Source organism: Oratosquilla oratoria, chromosome 22 (assembly GCF_046742065.1).
Source record: "Oratosquilla oratoria isolate Oo_2021 chromosome 22, ASM4674206v1, whole genome shotgun sequence".
In the NCBI taxonomy this organism is placed as follows: Eukaryota; Metazoa; Arthropoda; class Malacostraca; order Stomatopoda; family Squillidae; genus Oratosquilla; species Oratosquilla oratoria.
Genome location: NC_134798.1, coordinates 20646340 through 20652339, shown reverse-complemented (window position 1 = coordinate 20652339; position 6000 = coordinate 20646340).

Below are 6000 nucleotides of genomic sequence, written 5' to 3'. Positions count from 1 at the left end.
TTAATGATGATAACAATAGCGAAAACTTAAAGAAAGAGGTGAACAATAAAAAACAAGAAATGACGGGGAAAATCGAAGAGAACCTAGGTGAGGAAAGTATTCAGAAAATTAAGAAGTGGAAGGAAAACATTGAAAATAAGGAAATTGCTTTCAAAGAAATAGTCAAGCAGCAAATGCAGGATAATGCAAAAGACACAATTATCCAAGTGATTAATGAAAAAGCTAATTGGGTCAGAGATACAGTAGATAGGAAAAAATGTATTGTGGTATATGGACTAAAAGAAAAACAGGGATTGGCGAGGTACATGAGAGAAAAAGAAGAAAAAGAGACAGCAGTAGAAATCCTAAATGAAATTCAGGGGGGAGACCGAGATGCAGGCAAAGACCTGGACGAGACATATAGAATCGGTCGCTATTCTAAGGATAGAAATCGACCTCTAAAGATAAAATTAAGGTCACAGATGGTAGTAGAAGACATATTTGAAAAAGTAGGCAACTTGGCAAGGAGTGAAAAGTACAATAAGATATGGATAAAAAGAGAAATGAATACTGAAGAATTAGAAAAAGAAAAGTCACTAAGAGAAGAAGCAAAGGAAAAAAACTCGATGAGAACGGAGACAGAAAGCAAGGAATTCCATTGGAGAGTAATCGACATGAGATTGAGGAAATGGCACATCAAAACGAAAAAACCAAAGCCAGAAAAAATAATGGAGGAAGAAGAAAATTAAAAGTGCCCTATACTAACATTGACAGATTCATTTCAGGTGTAAACGAACTCAATGATTACCTGCAAGAAGAAAAACCAGACATAAAGGGAATTGTAGAGACTAAACTAAGAGATGAAATACCATCCATCGATATTGGACAAGGACTATATAATTACTGGATAAAAAACAGGGACAAGAAACAGGGAGGAGGAATCATGTTATTGGCCAAGAAAGATTAAACGGGACAAAAATTGTGGAGGGCAAAGGTAATGTTGAACTGATCATGATAAAAGTCGAAGGCAAGAATATGAAAAGTAGAAAGTTTGTGGTGACCTATGTGCCCCCAAAAACGAACGCTTGGAAAGAGAACGAACATACAAAAATGCTAGAAGATACAAGGAAATCACTAAATGAGATACTAATGGGCAGGGGTAATCTGGTAATTATGGGGGACTTCAATTGCAAAGAAATTTGTTGGGATAACATGACAGGGCGAGGAGACGACTTGTGGGGTAATGTACTGCTGGACATGACCATGGAATACACAATGACCCAATGGGTCAGCGAAAACACCAGATACAGAAGCAATGAAGAGCCGTCGAAACTAGATTTAATATTTACAACAGAACCTGAAATTGTGGACAAAATCCATTACAAGACACCAATTGGAAAGAGTGACCATATACTCATCGAAACTGTACTAAAGGAAGAAATAGACATGGAGAGAAATGAAAAGCATAGGAAAGGAAGATTGATGTACAACAAAACGGACTTTGCAAAACTAAAGATATTCTTCCGGAATGCAAACTGTGATAAATTCTATATGGAAAAGACAAAAGTGGATGTGAAATGGAATATCTTGATGGAAAATTACGATGAAGGGGTAAACAGGCATGTACCAAGACAAAAGCGAGAGAGAGAGTACATCAAATGTTGGTTTAACAAAAGATGCAGTGAGGCAAAAGACAGAAAGGACAAAGCTTGGAAAAGGTGGAGAAAAGAAAAAAAAAACCTAGTAAATGGCAAATTTATATAAACTATAGAAATGAGTATGTTAATGTGAGAAGAGAGGAGAACAGGACCCATGAAAAGGATATTATAGATAAATGCAAAGATCAACCCAAACTATTCTATCGATATGTGAATGGTAAACTTAAAAACAAACAGGAAATGATGAAACTACGCCAAGGAAATATAGAATACACAGAAGAATTAGAAATGGCCGAAATCATGAACAATCACTTAAAATCCGTCTTCACCAGAGAGAAAATACAAAATTGGGACGAAGATCTTGGGACAAGACAAAAATTGGGACAAGCAATCTCCCCACATGAATGAGTTTACAACAACACAAAAATAAATATCAGAACACCTATCAAAACTTGACGTCAGAAAATCACATGGCCCGGAGGATGGTATTGCAAATTGGATTCTAAAGGAATGCAAAGGAAGAACTAACGGACAAAATACACATCATAATAAATAGCACACTCAAAGAAGGAAAGATACCTAAAGACTGGAAAAATGCTAACATTGTACCAATATATAAAGGAGGAAACAAGGAAGAACCCACCAGCTATAGGCCAGTAACACTAACAAGCACTATAACCAAAACTTGAGAAAATCATCAAGAATAGATGGGTAAAACATCTGGAAGACAACAACATAATAAACCCAAGACAATTTGGGTTCAGACAAGGAAGATCATTCACCACAAACTTAATATGCTTCTACTCAAGACTAATAGATATAGTGCAAGAAAGAAATAGATGGGCTGATTGTGCCTTCCTAGACTTGTAAAAAGCTTTTGACAAAGTACCGCACATAAAATTACTAAAAAAAAAAACTGGAACACATAGGAGGAATACAAGGGAACCTACTAAAATGGATGGAGGACTTCCTGACTAGTAGAAAGATGAGAGTAGTGCTCAGAGAAAAATATTCAGATTGGAAAGAGGTGATCAGTGGAGTACCGCAAGGATCTGTAGTGGCACCAATAATGTTTGCTATTTATGTGAATGACATGGACGAGGATGTGAAATGTTACATGAGCTTCTTTGCAGACGACGCCAAACTGTTAAGGAAAGTAGAAAATGATAAGGACTGTGAAACACTGCAGGAAGACCTGAATAGGGTATGGAACTGGAGTCAGAAATGGGAAGTGGACTTTAATACTAAAAAGTGTAGCATAATGGAGTTTGGAAAAAGCAAAAACAGAATATCAGGAAAATATACAATTGGAACCAAGGAGGTAAAGAAGGCAGGATCCGAAAAAGATTTGGGGGTAATTATTACAAACGACTTGTCCTATGATAAACAGATTAACAAAATTGTCGGGGAGGCTTACAACTTGCTAAGATCAATAAAAGTGGCATTTGCATACTTGGACGAAGACATGATAAAAAAAATATTGGTTACATTGATAAGGCCTACACTAGAGTATGCGGCAACATTGTGGTCACCCAGTACCAAAAAGAATATAAAGAAAATAGAAAGAATCCAGAGAGCAGCAACAAAAATGGCACCTGCACTTGCAAACCTATCATAGGAGAGATTGGCTAAACTGGAGTTACCGACGCTGGAGCAAAGAAGAGAGAGAGGTGACCTACTGACCATCTACATAATCATGAAAGGCACAGAGATAATCGATAGAGAGGACTTACTAAACTGGGACAAGAGAAACACAAGAGGACATGGAAAGAAAATGAAAAAAACATAGCTACAGAAGAGAACTGAAGAAAAACAGTTATCTACATAGAGTAGTGGACACTTGGAACAAACTGGATAATGAAATAGTATGCGCAAAAAACATTCATGAGTTTAAAAGTAAACTAGATGCTGCTAGATATAAAGGCGGGACACCACGAGCATAGCTCCCCTTCCCGCAAAATACAACTAGGTAAATACACACACAAACACACACACACACACACACACACACACACACACACACACACACACACACACACACACACACACACACACGATCGTCGAATTGACGGCGAAGATTGGAACTCCGGAAAAAAAAACACACACGCAATTTTCGTGGATTTCAACGACGAGGAACTACCTGTGTTGTATCAGTAGGGAAGGGGAAAGCTTGTGGTGTAGTGGCAGGGTGGAGAAAAAGGAGAAGGGAAGGGATTATTGAGGAAAATGGAAGAAAATGAGGAAGGGGACGAACTGGCTCCGAAAGTTAGGAATGGAAACAAGAGATGTGCAGACGACAGAGGTGAAGTCAAAGAAATCTGTAAAAGCATAAAAAATAGATATATAGATAAAAGCAACGCAATAGAAAGTGGAGATAATTATTTTTATGGATTTATGAGATGACAACCTCCCCCGATCAACAAGTCTAGAGGAAAAAATAACAAAAAATGAATGAATCATGGGAGGTTAGGTTCAATCAACTTGCACTGATTATACAAAGAGTTGATAAATTGGAAGAACTAGAGAAGGAGAACCAAAACCTAAATAAAGAAATAGAAGAATTAAAAAGACAGTTAAAAGAAGTAAAGGGTGAGAATGAGGAATTGAAGAGGAATAATAAAAAGAATAAAGACTCCATAGCAAAAGAGGTAAGTAGTTGGAAAAAGGTTCAGGAGAATAGCAAAATTGAATTTAGAGATATAATGAAACAACAGATGAAGGAACACACTAAGGACACAGTTATTAAAGTGATGATAAGGAGAATATAGTAAGAGACTTAGCAGATAAAAAGAAGTGTAGAATTATGTTAGGAATGGAAGAGAAACATAATCCAAATAGGACTACAAGAGTAAGAGAGGAGAAAGAAAGAGTGAACAGTCACCGTGAATCATCTAGGAGGCTGGTCGCTCCCCTAGAGAGGGCGTCAGCAATTAGGTTGTCTTTTCCTCTGATGTGGACCATGAGGAAATTGAAGGCTTGGGGGACAAGGGCCCATCGGAAGACTCGGTGATTGGAAAGACAGGCCCTCTCGATGAAGGTAAGAGGGTTGTGGGCGGCTTTCTCCAGCGAGACGCCTCCTACCCCTTCTCCCGATGCGTCTACGTGGAAGACAAAGGGTTGGGACTAGTCGGGGGTCTTCAACACCGGTTCGCTGCTCAGGAATTTCCGAAGGGTCTCGAAGGAGCGTTGGCAGACTGGAAACCAGGCCAATTTCTCCTTGTACTGGTGAGGGCGGTGAGAGGAGCCGCGATGGAGAAGTTGTGGCAGAAACGGCGGTAGAACCTCGCCATTCCCAAGAACCGTTGGAGAGACTTCCGGTTGGATGGTGCTGGGAAGTTCAGGATGGCATCCACGTTCGCTTGCTTTGGTCGGTACTAGAAGCGCCGGTGATGCCCAGGGGGAGCAGCTAGGTTCAGCTAGTCCGTTCTCCAACCGGTAGGCCACTTCTTCCTGCATCTTCTCTGCCTTATGGGGGTAGAGGCGATAAGGGGTCTGGCGGATAGGAAGAGTATTAGAGTGCAATTCTTTGTCAGGAGTAATGGTGCACAATCCTGGTTTATCCGAGAAGACGAAGGGGTGTTTCTCGAATAACTGAATTATGCTGTCCCGTTTCGTTTCATCTAGGTGCACAAGGCACTGAATAGGGTTTGCAAGGAGGGCAGAGTTGGACTTGAGAGCAGTCGTATCGACTTCTCGTATGTTAGGTTAATCGGTACGGGGGGGATTTTACAAGGGAGGATACTGGTCTCTCTAGTGCATAAGTAGGCTTTCTACGGACATACTCTTTCATTAGATTGACGTGTACGAGTCTAGAGTCTTTACAACGGTCAGGAGTGAGGACTACGTAATTTTGCTTATCTAGCCGATGAGAAACTACATAAGGGCCCTGGAATTTGAGAGAACGAGGGGTCCCTGGGACTGGTAAGAGAAGAAGTACCTCATCACCTGGATTGAATTTCCAAACTTTAACTTTGTCAAAATGAGCCCTTATTTTTTGTTGAGAGGGGGTTTTCTCAGTGAAAATTTTACCATGGGACTTGAAGTTTTTAAAGGCATCTTCACAGGGGGGAAAGGTATCTTTTACTACATGGGTCACTGGGTTATGAGTACCGTAAGATTTTGGTTCAGTACAGTGGGTAGGTGCTTTCGATCCACTTGGGCAGTTTGACACTGCAACCTGGCTCTGGGCATCGAGTGATGTGATGACCAGGTTTCTTACAGTAGCTACAGGAAGAGTAGAGGGGGGGGTAGGGATAGAGGTCTTTCCTGCCTGCTTATCATCGGGAGTGGCAGGGAACCTACTGATGGCTTTACAAAATTACCTCCCCGCTGTACGTTCAACCTGTTAAGTACCGCATATTGA